At 50.8% G+C, this 13,772-nt stretch overlaps 1 protein-coding gene across 12 annotated transcripts in view; it reads right to left on the minus strand.

Moving 5' to 3' along the window:
* The window catches only part of BIN1 (bridging integrator 1), a 617,822-nt gene that overhangs the window by 346,085 nt on the left and 257,965 nt on the right, over positions 1 to 13,772 (minus strand). The window lies entirely within an intron of this gene.

Consider the following 13,772-nt stretch of genomic DNA (forward strand, 5'->3'; position numbering starts at 1 on the left):
CAAGTACTGGGCCTCTGACACCACCAAATCAGAACACTGCTGGAACTGATGACATTCTGCCATGAAGAAGGACTGCTGTGCTGCATGTGGGACTGATACTTTGCTGAACTGCTTTGCTGTGTTGGCCTGCTGCTTCTTGCATGGGAGCAAGAAGAGCTGGACCTGCATCTCTACATCCCAGAACCTAAGTACTCTCCAAGGGCGTGTTGTCTTGCCTCCTGTTTCAGAAGTCTCAGTGATACCAATAACTTCACTTTCATCTTCAACTCAGTACCTGGACTTTACTTGGTGCAAGTCTTGCTCTGCCAAGTTGTGCCAATCCAGTCCTGAACCCTTAGTAGTGGGCCTAAGTTGGTCTGTCTTCTGAGGTCCTCATCTGAACCGAGGCAGAGCAACGGGAAGCCTCGCAGAGCCTTGCTGCAGAGTTGCCAGCCTTACCGGACTCGACACAGAGCAGTACAAAGCCCTGCAAAGCCTTGCCGGACAGCTGCCAGCTCCTCGTAACCGATGCCTCACAAAGCCTCACCGCACAGCTTCTCAGAGGCGATGCCGGTGACAAAAAGCAATGCAAAGGCTCACCGCACAGCAACTCAGAACAGATGCCAGACGACACAAAGCAACGCCACACAGACTGTGCAAACGGATTTAAGGTACTGTGTTTAGTGGTCCATAGTGGGGCCCGAGGCCGGCCTGTGCTCCATCGCGGTCAGCCTGAACTTGTGACTGTCTCCGTCTAGCAAGACCAGATAACCACAATTGGCGCTTTGCGCTATTATACGCTACTGTCACCAAAATCTTTAAAATTGCATATCTCAGAATTTCCCAATTTGATTTGACATTTTAGACTTATTTTATTTATAACGTTATTTATTCTAAACTGGCATGGAGCCTTTTTGTGATGTTTTTACTGTTTTTTGTGCAAACTAAATGATGTTTTAGTGCGCAAATGCTGTGTGACTTTTATTGTTCATATTATTTTTGAAAGGAAACGTTTAATGTTTGTTGATGTATGTATGTATGTATGATGATAATGTGATGTAACCCGATTGCTATGAATGCAACTGTTGTTTTTAGAATATATTTACATCAAGATCCTTTTATGTATTTGTGTAAACTAACCTCATTGGACAGCACTATGATTTTAAGGACTGATATGATTTTAAGGATTGTTTCTGGAGTATAAATGAAATTGTAGATTTCTAAACTGTGAACTAATATTGCAGTTGCTCTTTTATGGTTTATTAAGTATATAAACCGAATAAAGAACGGATGATAATGATAACTATGATGATGACACAGAAAATCATCACAAAGATCACCAGTCACCCACACAGGTCATCTAAAAGACCATCACCATCAGCCACTCAGAGTATCCACTGGCAGATCTGTCGCATCTGTCACTCCTGGAATATCGTCTGCTCACACAGACCTGTACGAATGTCTGCTTATGGAATTTCTTCTCAGAGATCAGCTCTATCAGCCACTCTTGGAGTATACCCTCCACCCACAGAATATTACTAAAGGACCTCATTGGTCAGTGAGGAGTTATTCATAAGGGGGTCCTCCACTGTGCCCAAGGTATTACTCAAGCAAATGGGTAGAGTCTCTCAACGTTCAAATATCGTTCACCAAAATGCCTCTTCTGCTGCACCTTCACGAAAAAGGGAAACAATCTCTTTGCACTGAATCATTAACCAAACTTTACTTCAAGAAGGGGGATGTGAAACTATGTGCAAGGGAGTGTACCTCAAGTCTCATAACATCTAAACATTTGGACGCTTTTCAGAATAAATGTGCGTAATAGTGTTTCTTGGATTATTGTAAAGAGTCCCAGAAATACACTAATATTATTCATAGCTTTGATTACATGAAATAGCCTTTATTCTGTCTTTTTAGGAACTTACTCTTATTTTGGACTACCCCACTGTTACGAATGAGTGCTTCTAATGTGAATGAAATCGTCAAGAGTTTGGTATTGAGAAGTGAAAATTGGTAAAAAGTTGTGCCAACAATAATCAGAAGAAAATATTCCTTGTCAGGTCTGTTATTCTGAGGAGTTAACTTGGTTGGCTGTGACCATTGACATTTTGGAGGTTAAAGTACTAGCTGGTCATCCCTGCTGTTTAAATTTACAATTTCAGTGCAATGTATGTGTATGGAAGATTATTAGTACCCTACATGGAGGTGGCAGTCTTTGGTCCCGGACCCTCCTATTCGCCAGAAGTCATACGTCGCATTTTGGGTTTCGCCTGCCGAAGGCTGCGCTCTGCGCAGCTTTTCGGCGCAGGCGAAATCCATTGATTACAATAAGGACTTCAGGAACGTCCCCCGGCTCCCATTGGCTAGCTCCATAAATGGAGGCTAGCCATTGGGTGCCGGATCTGTCCGTCAAGGCCGGACCAGATTCGGGGGCGTTCCCGCGATTTTTTCGCTCTCCACCCACTTCGGATCGTCATCGCGGCGGTGGGTGTGTGTTATTTTTTTTTTTTGAGTCGGCCTGTTTTCGTCTTTTTACAAGTGTTTGTTGTTGGAGTTGGCTGCAAGATTCGAGTTCCCACGAGGCAATCAGGTAAGGAGCATTTTGTTTATAAATGTGTTTTCACTTTGTTTGTTTTTATCCCGTTCCCGACCCCCCCCCTCCCGCTGTCTGTTCCCGCCCTCCCGCTGTCCGTCTAACCGTTCCTGCCCCCCCGTCTCTCTTGGTGTCTCCTCCAAATCGTGCACTCACTCCCTTACTCAGAGTAAGCCACACGCTTAACCACTCACTAATTCTCACAATGACTCACATATTTGCTTGCTGAATCCGCCCCCTCCTTAAGTCGGCGCCGGCTTTGATGTGAGCACTGGAGGGCCGCGTGGGCCTGCCACAGGAGGAGACTTGAGCTGAGCGCTGGGCAGAGCCGGAGCCTCCAGAGAGCTCCAGCAGGGGAAGCAGCAGCAAGCACTGAACGGAGCTCTCTCACTCACAGGACAGCACGGGCACCGGGCACCCCGCACCCCCTCTCAAGAGCAGGCACCGCGCGCCGGGGGAGACATGGAACATCAGCTGCTGTGCTGCGAGGTGGAAACCCCATGCTGAAGGCGGAGGAGAACTGCCCGCCGTCCGCTTCCTACTTTAAGTGCGTGCAGCGTGAAGTGCAACCCTACATGCGGAAGATCGTGGCCACCTGGATGCTGGAGGTTTGTGGAGCAAGGAGTGCACGTGCCACATGACTGCCACCCAGGTCGAATCACCCCTGCCCCCCACAACCCAGCAGAGTAACATTATAAACACAACTTATGTTAGGGGCGCACCGAACTTGCATACATGTGGGGCAACCCCTATCCGCCGCTCTGTAGAGCCTGGCCCCCTTTATGAAGAGTGCCGGTCAAACCTGCTTTGGAAGCCGGGACTACACCCAGTGCCCCGCAGTCTCACCCCCCAGTAACCGGGTCTGGAAATACTATGAATGTAGTTTTTAATGTAATACCATGTACACGTATGCAGCGCTCCCCGTGCCAGTATTACACGCCATCTTTGATGACTTCTTGTTTCCAAGCAAAAGTTTGCTCCCAATTCTGTAAAAGTGGATAAATGTGTTTTTTTTTAGGGGGGGGGGGGGTTGCATTGGGGTGTGAGGGTCCTCCCTATGTGGCCCTAGGTTAGAACAGCCTGTGCCCCACTTCAAGGGGACTTTCCCTTGTTGAAGGCTGTGTTCTCAGTCCTTACAAGCAGAACATGCTTGTTTGGACTAAACTTGCAAGGTCGCAAGTCCAAAGAAGTTCCAAATGAGGAGCTCTTTTGAGGATCCGACTCTTGTACCCGGCTCAGTTTGAGCTCCACACTCAGGGGTACATTTTGATGGGTCGGATGTGACTATTTCTGACTTCTAAATATTTTGTATTAATTTTTGAAACTTCGGCGAGCTCCTTCCTTGCAAATGTCGCATGCTTTCGGCAGGGACCTGGGGGGCACCCAAGGGCCTTTCAGATCGGGGGGACCCCTTGCTCTGACCCCTTCTTAAACAGCACAGCTCGGTAGAGCATCGCCAGTAGTACATTTTCATGTGATTTTGGGGTTCTGACATTTTTTTTACATTTTTAAATATTTTTTGAAAAGATGACGTTGGAAAATGTGACTTGAGTAGAGCAGGATTAGACGCCACCTTTGTATAGAGTGCAGCGCACACTGCACCCAAACTGCATTGGAAGAAATAACCTTTAATAGTGGAGAGTGCATGGGGAGTGGAGAGTGCATGGGGAGTGGAGAGTGCATGGGGAGTGGGGAGTGGAGAGTGCATGGGGAGTGGAGAGTGCATGGGGAGTGGAGAGTGGAGAGTGCATGGGGAGTGGAGAGTGCATGGGGAGTGGAGAGTGGAGAGTGCATGGGGAGTGGAGAGTGCATGGGGAGTGGAGAGTGGAGAGTGGAGAGTGCATGGGGAGTGGAGAGTGGAGAGTGCATGGGGAGTGGAGAGTGGAGAGTGCATGGGGAGTGGAGAGTGGAGAGTGCATGGGGAGTGGAGAGTGGAGAGTGCATGGGGAGTGGAGAGTGGGGAGTGGAGAGTGGAGAGTGCATGGGGAGTGGAGAGTGGAGAGTGCATGGGGAGTGGGGAGTGGAGAGTGGAGAGTGCATGGGGAGTGGAGAGTGGAGAGTGCATGGAGAGTGGAGAGTGCATGGAGAGTGGAGAGTGCATGGAGAGTGGAGAGTGCATGGGGAGTGGAGAGTGCATGGGGAGTGGGGAGTGGAGAGTGCATGGGGAGTGGAGAGTGCATGGGGAGTGGAGAGTGGAGAGTGCATGGGGAGTGGAGAGTGGAGAGTGCATGGGGAGTGGAGAGTGGAGAGTGCATGGGGAGTGGAGAGTGGAGAGTGCATGGGGAGTGGAGAGTGGAGAGTGCATGGGGAGTGGAGAGTGGAGAGTGCATGGGGAGTGGAGAGTGGAGAGTGCATGGGGAGTGGAGAGTGGAGAGTGCATGGGGAGTGGAGAGTGCATGGGGAGTGGAGAGTGGAGAGTGCATGGGGAGTGGAGAGTGGAGAGTGCATGGGGAGTGGAGAGTGGAGAGTGCATGGGGAGTGGAGAGTGGAGAGTGCATGGGGAGTGGAGAGTGGAGAGTGCATGGGGAGTGGAGAGTGGAGAGTGGAGAGTACATGGGGAGTGGAGAGTGGAGAGTGGAGAGTGCATGGGGAGTGGAGAGTGGAGAGTGGAGAGTGGAGAGTGCATGGGGAGTGGAGAGTGGAGAGTGCATGGGGAGTGGAGAGTGGAGAGTGCATGGGGAGTGGAGAGTGGAGAGTGCATGGGGAGTGGAGAGTGGAGAGTGCATGGGGAGTGGAGAGTGCATGGGGAGTGGAGAGTGCATGGGGAGTGGAGAGTTCATGGGGAGTGGAGAGTGCATGGGGAGTGGAGAGTGCATGGGGAGTGGAGAGTGCATGGGGAGTGGAGAGTGCATGGGGAGTGGAGAGTGCATGGGGAGTGGAGAGTGCATGGGGAGTGGAGAGTGCATGGGGAGTGGAGAGTGCATGGGGAGTGGAGAGTGCATGGGGAGTGGAGAGTGCATGAGGAGTGGAGAGTGCATGGGGAGTGGAGAGTGCATGGGGAGTGGAGAGTGCATGGGGAGTGGAGAGTGCATGGGGAGTGGAGAGTGCATGGGGAGTGGAGAGTGCATGGGGAGTGGAGAGTGCATGGGGAGTGGAGAGTGCATGGGGAGTGGAGAGTGCATGGGGAGTGGAGAGTGCATGGGGAGTGGAGAGTGGAGAGTGCATGGGGAGTGGAGAGTGGAGAGTGCATGGGGAGTGGAGAGTGGAGAGTGCATGGGGAGTGGAGAGTGGAGAGTGCATGGGGAGTGGAGAGTGCATGGGGAGTGGAGAGTGGAGAGTGCATGGGGAGTGGAGAGTGGAGAGTGCATGGGGAGTGGGGAGTGCATGGGGAGTGGAGAGTGCATGGGGAGTGGAGAGTGGAGAGTGCATGGGGAGTGGAGAGTGGAGAGTGCATGGGGAGTGGAGAGTGGAGAGTGCATGGGGAGTGGAGAGTGGAGAGTGCATGGGGAGTGGAGAGTGCATGGGGAGTGGAGAGTGGAGAGTGCATGGGGAGTGGAGAGTGCATGGGGAGTGGAGAGTGGAGAGTGCATGGGGAGTGGAGAGTGGAGAGTGCATGGGGAGTGGAGAGTGGAGAGTGCATGGGGAGTGGAGAGTGGAGAGTGCATGGGGAGTGGAGAGTGGAGAGTGCATGGGGAGTGGAGAGTGGAGAGTGCATGGGGAGTGGAGAGTGGAGAGTGCATGGGGAGTGGAGAGTGGAGAGTGGAGAGTGCATGGGGAGTGGAGAGTGGAGAGTGCATGGGGAGTGGAGAGTGGAGAGTGGAGAGTGCATGGGGAGTGGAGAGTGGAGAGTGGAGAGTGCATGGGGAGTGGAGAGTGGAGAGTGCATGGGGAGTGGAGAGTGGAGAGTGCATGGGGAGTGGAGAGTGGAGAGTGCATGGGGAGTGGAGAGTGCATGGGGAGTGGAGAGTGGAGAGTGCATGGGGAGTGGAGAGTGCATGGGGAGTGGAGAGTGCGTGGAGAGTGCATGGGGAGTGGAGAGTGCATGGGGAGTGGAGAGTGGAGAGTGCATGGGGAGTGGAGAGTGGAGAGTGCATGGGAAGTGGAGATTGCATGGGGAGTGGAGAGTGGAGAGTGCATGGGGAGTGGAGAGTGGAGAGTGCATGGGGAGTGGAGAGTGCATGGGGAGTGGAGAGTGGAGAGTGCATGGGGAGTGGAGAGTGCATGGGGAGTGGAGAGTGCATGGGGAGTGGAGAGTGCATGGGGAGTGGATGGGGAGTGGAGAGTGGAGAGTGCGTGGAGAGTGGAGAGTGCGTGGAGAGTGGAGAGTGCATGGGGAGTGGAGAGTGGAGAGTGCATGGGGAGTGGAGAGTGCATGGGGAGTGGAGAGTGCATGGGGAGTGGAGAGTGGAGAGTGGAGAGTGCATGGGGAGTGGAGAGTGCATGGGGAGTGGAGAGTGCATGGGGAGTGGATGGGGAGTGGAGAGTGGAGAGTGCGTGGAGAGTGGAGAGTGGAGAGTGCGTGGAGAGTGGAGAGTGCATGGGGAGTGGAGAGTGCATGGGGAGTGGAGAGTGGAGAGTGGAGAGTGCATGGGGAGTGGAGAGTGGAGAGTGCATGGGGAGTGGAGAGTGGAGAGTGCATGGGGAGTGGAGAGTGGAGAGTGCATGGGGAGTGGAGAGTGGAGAGTGGAGAGTGCATGGGGAGTGGAGAGTGCATGGGGAGTGGAGAGTGGAGAGTGGAGAGTGCATGGGGAGTGGAGAGTGGAGAGTGCATGGGGAGTGGAGAGTGGAGAGTGGAGAGTGCATGGGGAGTGGAGAGTGGAGAGTGCATGGGGAGTGGAGAGTGGAGAGTGGAGAGTGCATGGGGAGTGGAGAGTGGAGAGTGGAGAGTGGAGAGTGCATGGGGAGTGGAGAGTGGAGAGTGCATGGGGAGTGGAGAGTGGAGAGTGCATGGGGAGTGGAGAGTGGAGAGTGCATGGGGAGTGGAGAGTGGAGAGTGGAGAGTGCATGGGGAGTGGAGAGTGGAGAGTGGAGAGTGCATGGGGAGTGGAGAGTGCATGGGGAGTGGAGAGTGGAGAGTGGAGAGTGCATGGGGAGTGGAGAGTGGAGAGTGGAGAGTGCATGGGGAGTGGAGAGTGGAGAGTGCATGGGGAGTGGAGAGTGGAGAGTGGAGAGTGCATGGGGAGTGGAGAGTGGAGAGTGGAGAGTGCATGGGGAGTGGAGAGTGGAGAGTGGAGAGTGCATGGGGAGTGGAGAGTGGAGAGTGGAGAGTGCATGGGGAGTGGAGAGTGGAGAGTGGAGAGTGCATGGGGAGTGGAGAGTGCATGGGGAGTGGAGAGTGGAGAGTGCATGGGGAGTGGAGAGTGCATGGGGAGTGGAGAGTGCATGGGGAGTGGAGAGTGCATGGGGAGTGGAGAGTGCATGGGGAGTGGAGAGTGCATGGGGAGTGGAGAGTGCATGGGGAGTGGAGAGTGCATGGGGAGTGGAGAGTGCATGGGGAGTGGAGAGTGCATGGGGAGTGGAGAGTGCATGGGGAGTGGAGAGTGCATGGGGAGTGGAGAGTGCATGGGGAGTGGAGAGTGCATGGGGAGTGGAGAGTGCATGGGGAGTGGAGAGTGCATGGGGAGTGGAGAGTGCATGGGGAGTGGAGAGTGCATGGGGAGTGGAGAGTGCATGGGGAGTGCAGAGTGAGTAGGGAGTGCTAGAGAGTGCAGAGTGAGTAGGGAATGCTAGGGAGTGCTAGAGAGTGCAGAGTGAGTAGGGAGTGCTAGGGAGTGCTAGAGAGTGCAGAGTGAGTAGGGAGTGCTAGGGAGTGCAGAGTGAGTAGGGAGTGCTAGGGAGTGCAGAGTGAGTAGGGAGTGCTAGAGAGTGCAGAGTGACTGCAGAGATTAAGCTAATGGCAATGTAAATGACAATGCCATGTATTTATCTGTTTTCAAAACCAACACATAAATACAAATTTTGTCATTTACAATGCCAATAACTCTAACTTTTCCAAAGGCGAAACCATTGCATTGTAAATGCTTGTTCTGAGAGGTTTTAAGGCCCTTGTCTCCACTCTGTAGACATAGTAGTTAAATTGGACTGATGAACAATCTGGTTTTGAGCTGAAGTATCATACGAAAGGGACAGTTCTTCACTTGGCAGAGTACCGTGTTTCTCCTCAGAGCCCTTCACTCTCTGAACCGAATGAATGTTCAGCTCTTTCACTCACAAGCCTCGTCTCAGGCATTAGGGAATTCTTTTAGAAAAAATGTTGCATCCTTGTGATTATATCGACACTGCTGCATAGTTAATCCACATATAAACACGGCAACGGGCGGCCTGCTGAAAAGAAGCACGTGCACTTAAAAATGGTCTTTAATATGAAAACAGACTTTTGAAAACACAATCAACATACTGCAGATTGGAAATAAAATATACTACAATGCTTTGAGTAACACCTAAAGAAAATGTGTTTTATTTCCCCACTATGCACTGCGCATACTTATGAAGCAGTATTCACTAGAAGTCCTCAGGCACAGGATCATAATAATGCACATTTTAAATACAGTTCTCATGACTCTCAAATCTCAGGATCTGCACTTATAAAGGGGTAGCCTATGACCCTTTTTGCATCGAAATACTATCGGGTTAAGAGATGAACCTTCATAATCTGCAAACTAGGAGATGCTGTGCCCAGCAACACTCCTCGTTCCTTCTTAACCAACAACTGGACTTCCCAAAAGTACTGTCTCCCAATATCATCAGCTCCCTCGTGGCCTGTCCCCATACTCAAATGGTTTAGAAATCCCTCAAAGTCACATTACTCCTCACAGGGGCATAAGGCCTTGAACCTATATTGGTTCCTCATAATAAACATGCTTGACTCATTTCCCGTCCTCTTGAAATCCAGAGAAGCTGCTCTGACAGCCTTACAGGATGATGACTTACAGAGTGAGAAGCAGTATCTACAGGGCTCTGACCTATGCGCAAAAAGACCTAGCACTTGTGACACCAACTGCTCTCCTTTCGTCTGCATTATGTTCCTTTAGGAGGGGGATGGGGGCGTCTAGCACTCCATCAGCAACTCTCAGACCTTGTGGGCAAAGGAGAGTTATCCTAATGATCTCACTCCTAAAACATCTCTAATAAAAGTGTTCACAGACCTGTACTTGAATGGATATATTAATGTGCTCACATACAGGATTGGTTATCTCCAAAGAGGATACTGCCTAAACATAGGGAGACGTTGACGCCCTTCCTCAAACATGTTAGACAATTTATCCAGAGGTGGGGACCAATTTATGCTCCTCACAATTCAAATATACCAGGCTAGGGACTGTTTCCAGAAACATGGGAGGATCCAAGAAGAATATCAGTCATATCAGAACAGCACTGTGCCTGTCCAAGGCCAGGTGGGCATTCTCTTGAGAAATAATGTATTCACACTTTCTTACTGCTGACTCACATTTGCACAATGACATCCTGCTCCAGTTTGACCACGTGATGCTATTTTAAAAAAAATATTACTGTACTTATATGTACCACTTGAAAATGGCTAGTCGTTTATAATAATAAATACATAAAATACATTTAAAAAACGACCCTTTCCCCCCATAAGCTTACCGACCTGGACGTGAAAGCATTACCATCAATGCAGGGATTTAAAAAAGAAATTGAGGTGGGCACAGCCCTAACCTCCAAAGAGGGCCTGGCACTGGAATGGCAGCTTCAGCAGTTCATGAATCTAGAGCCCGGTCTCTAGGTACCATGGGTGGCAGACCGTAGGTTTCCGCTGGATGCCTAGCGCACTATATTGACCATGACCAGCATTTTAATTTCTGAACAGCAGTTTACACTTGTACTAATTTCGGGCTCAGCGCAACCAGAGGCTTTGTAAGAAGAAGAGCGAGGGTCTGTAAGCACTGGCAATGAGAGACTGCCGCGCTTTCAACTTTTCAACAGAACTGGATGATGCGTGGGCAGTCTGCGGCATAAGTCAAGTTCATCTTCAATCAAAACCTCAACCACCAACAGGTGGACGGACACGTTGGAGCTGGCATGGCTGAAAGAAGCCTTCTTTTGAAACAGATTATTTGGGGATGCAATGTTAATTCACTGTCACAGAGCACTTATAAGCACTTGCAGGTCTTTCACTGTGAGGCCATCTCCAGTCGTCCTCACAGCATCTACAGGGCCTGAATTGCAGGTCCAGAGAGCGGGGGACACAGTGTGCCACTCTGATGGCACTTTATCCAGTGGAAGCAGCAAGAAACAATGTCCTCAGAAGACGTCTGAGCAGGTGCTGCTTGAAGATGTCGGGCGGGGTCTACAGAGACAGGGCCCAGGTGCATCGCAGATCAGACTGCAACATGGACAGGACCGGACCACAACCTGGGGGAAAGTGACACCATCGGCTCCATCTTAATTAGCCCCCCTCGTGGCCAACTTTACCCTAGCTGGTGGGGTGCCAGACTTGAGGGTGCAGGAATGCGGCAGCACGGCAGACATAGGCTGATGTCAAAGGGTGCCTATCGGAGATAGAAAACCAGGAACCTAGCTGCATACAATCACATAAGGAAGTTGCTAGGGCACCCACCAGGGACACCGTCTTTACACTGACGGGCACAACCCACATTGGAAATCCAACTACATACCCACCCCCTCTCTCTTCTTCTCGAAACAGGCCAAGGGTAAACAGGCTGTGGGCGACCAGAGGCTCTTGCAGTCGAGGAGAGGAGAGGAGATGTGGACACCTGGCCAGACACAGCCCTAACGGTTGACTGCAGCACCTGGGCTCATAATTAAAGGGGAAATAATGGCCCAACCCCCTATCTATGCAGAAATTTACAAGTTCCATCTGAGATAGAGGTGGAGCGGCACTGGCAGGCTCCAGCCGCTTTAGGGTCCCTTGCCAGTCTGTGACTTACTGGCGTTGAGGGTGGGCCCTGGGAGGAAAACCCATTGGAGGCTGAGCCCAACTCCACAAACACACAGGAAGTAAAATAATTGAGAATATGTCCCATCGATCAAACTTAAAATTAGGTGGTGTATCATGTGGCATTGAAAAAGGTAACATGTGGAATTCGTCAAACGCCTCTTCCATTATACATTACTTGACCATGCCCTGGACAACATACAATTTGATGTAACACATTGTGTGGGTGGCCCTGCCAGTTCCAGCAACCTCCCTGCTGAGAATCTCATGTGTTGACAATTTCAATCAAAACGAGGCAATCATGATGGCGGCATGCTTAATGACTTTGGTTACTTTTCAAAGTGCAGTGCTCCATCTGTATCAAAATGTATCCCCAACTATCCTGCAGAGGTTGCAGCAACTCCGTCCGCTGACCACCTACCTCACAGAGAAAGGCAAACGATTTCGCTGGGGACAACCGTTTGGCTTGATCTTCACCCTGAATAAGAAGCTCCACACCAGAAGTACTTTAGCAGAAGCACGATATCTACTGAATCTACCAGTCCGCTATGCTGCACCCTCCCAGCATTTATGAAGGCTCAATGATAATATGTTGAGACAAGATACTACCATTGCAATTATTAAACAAAAAAGTTCTTCGAGTTCTTGTAAAGAACAAGCGCCATGAACTAGAAAGTAAATAATGAGCTGGAAGATGCACTTAAAGCATATGGTTCACATAAAACTTGGTGCCAACTTGAGTGCTGGATATGGACAAATCAAAATTGTTCCTACGCTGGCACCAATGCTACTAGAAAGGGGGGAATAAAGCGGGCAAGCTGCTTGCCTGCAAACTACTGGCCAAGCAACAGAAGGGAACCATAGAGCAATTAGCCTCAGCAGATGAGGCGGTGCTACAGGAGAATGCAAAAACAGCAAACGCATTTAGAGAATTCTTTGCCATTCTCAACACAGCATATCAGCTCTTGCACCTCATGCTACAGCCCTACTTTAATACAATTTCACTGACTTCTCTCACAAGTCAACAAGCTAGGTACATCCTTTCAGACTTCTAAGAACTGTTACAGAAGTCAACCTCCCAACATCGGTCCTTAGTGCAAAATAGGTGAGAGGTGGAATTAGATATGCATATAACAAAAATTTCGGACTTGAGCAGCAGCGGAAAACATGCCACCGCAAACATGGCATACTACTGGTACTACATACCAGAACTGTTACAGAAGTTGCTGAAAAGGAAATCACAGGAATGCTGGACAGACTATGGTAGTACTGGGACACTTGCATATTAACACCATGTTCCTTACTGATATCCCACGATTTCCTCCTTTTAATTTATTGAGACGTCTGAATAGGCTATCATTCCACCGGTGATCCGCATGTCACTACCATGGAATTGTGCATGGACAGACAGGCTATCACAGCGTTGTGGGGAAAAGATACTGTACTATACCTTATGGCTTAACAGGGTGTGGGAGAGGTTGGGCATGGAAAAACTCATGGCTACATTGGAGGAGCAATCCTACAATGTGAGAATGTTTAGGGACAGTGCGTAGACTTCTTTTTTACTGAACTTCTGCCCCAAATACCTCAGAATACTTCAACTTGTACAGTCCCACTCCACAACATCCTACCTGACTCATAGGCCTGCAAAAAACTCATAAATTAGTGAGTTTGGGTATGGGTATTTGTAACGCAGTAGGGGCTCAGGGCACTCGTGAATGGTGGAAACCGTACCACACTGACTCTGCACCCCCTCCTTCTTTGCAATCCGAACGATGGAATGACGGACAGAGCGGACCCGACAAAGAGGACAACTACAGCGTCTCCTTTAATTGGGCGTATACCACGGAGGAGGAGAACACGCCCCCGCCAGACGTCAGAATGTCCGGATTGGACAAAAGACAGGAAGTCATGTACGCCGGGTGTGCAAGCACCTCGGAGGAAGACCAGCTGGAGGAGAGCGGAAAGGAGAAGCGTGGCAAAAGCGGAGAAGGCGAGGAAGGAGGCAGACCGAAGGAAGAACACGGGAGAGGCGGCGAGACGGAGGACGGAGTAAAGCCAGGAGGCCAACGACCCTGTGGACCGCCGTGCCACACTCCCGAGGGAGGAGTGTGGCTTTCCCAGGTACGGCGGCGTTGGGCAGCCTGGGTGGGGAGGCGTAGTGACAGCGTGTAAATAGTGTACAAAAGCCCCCGGTTTGTTCCTTCCCTCTGTAGTTACCCTCCCTTCATATTCCTTTTTCCTCCCCGGTACCTCACTTCCTCCCCCTCCCAGATCACCGAGCACTGTACAGAGGTTAAGCTCGTCTCACTGGGTTACCCTCACTTTTCTGGACCCTCGTGG

Source organism: Lissotriton helveticus, chromosome 3_1 (assembly GCF_964261635.1).
Source record: "Lissotriton helveticus chromosome 3_1, aLisHel1.1, whole genome shotgun sequence".
Classification (NCBI taxonomy): Eukaryota; Metazoa; Chordata; class Amphibia; order Caudata; family Salamandridae; genus Lissotriton; species Lissotriton helveticus.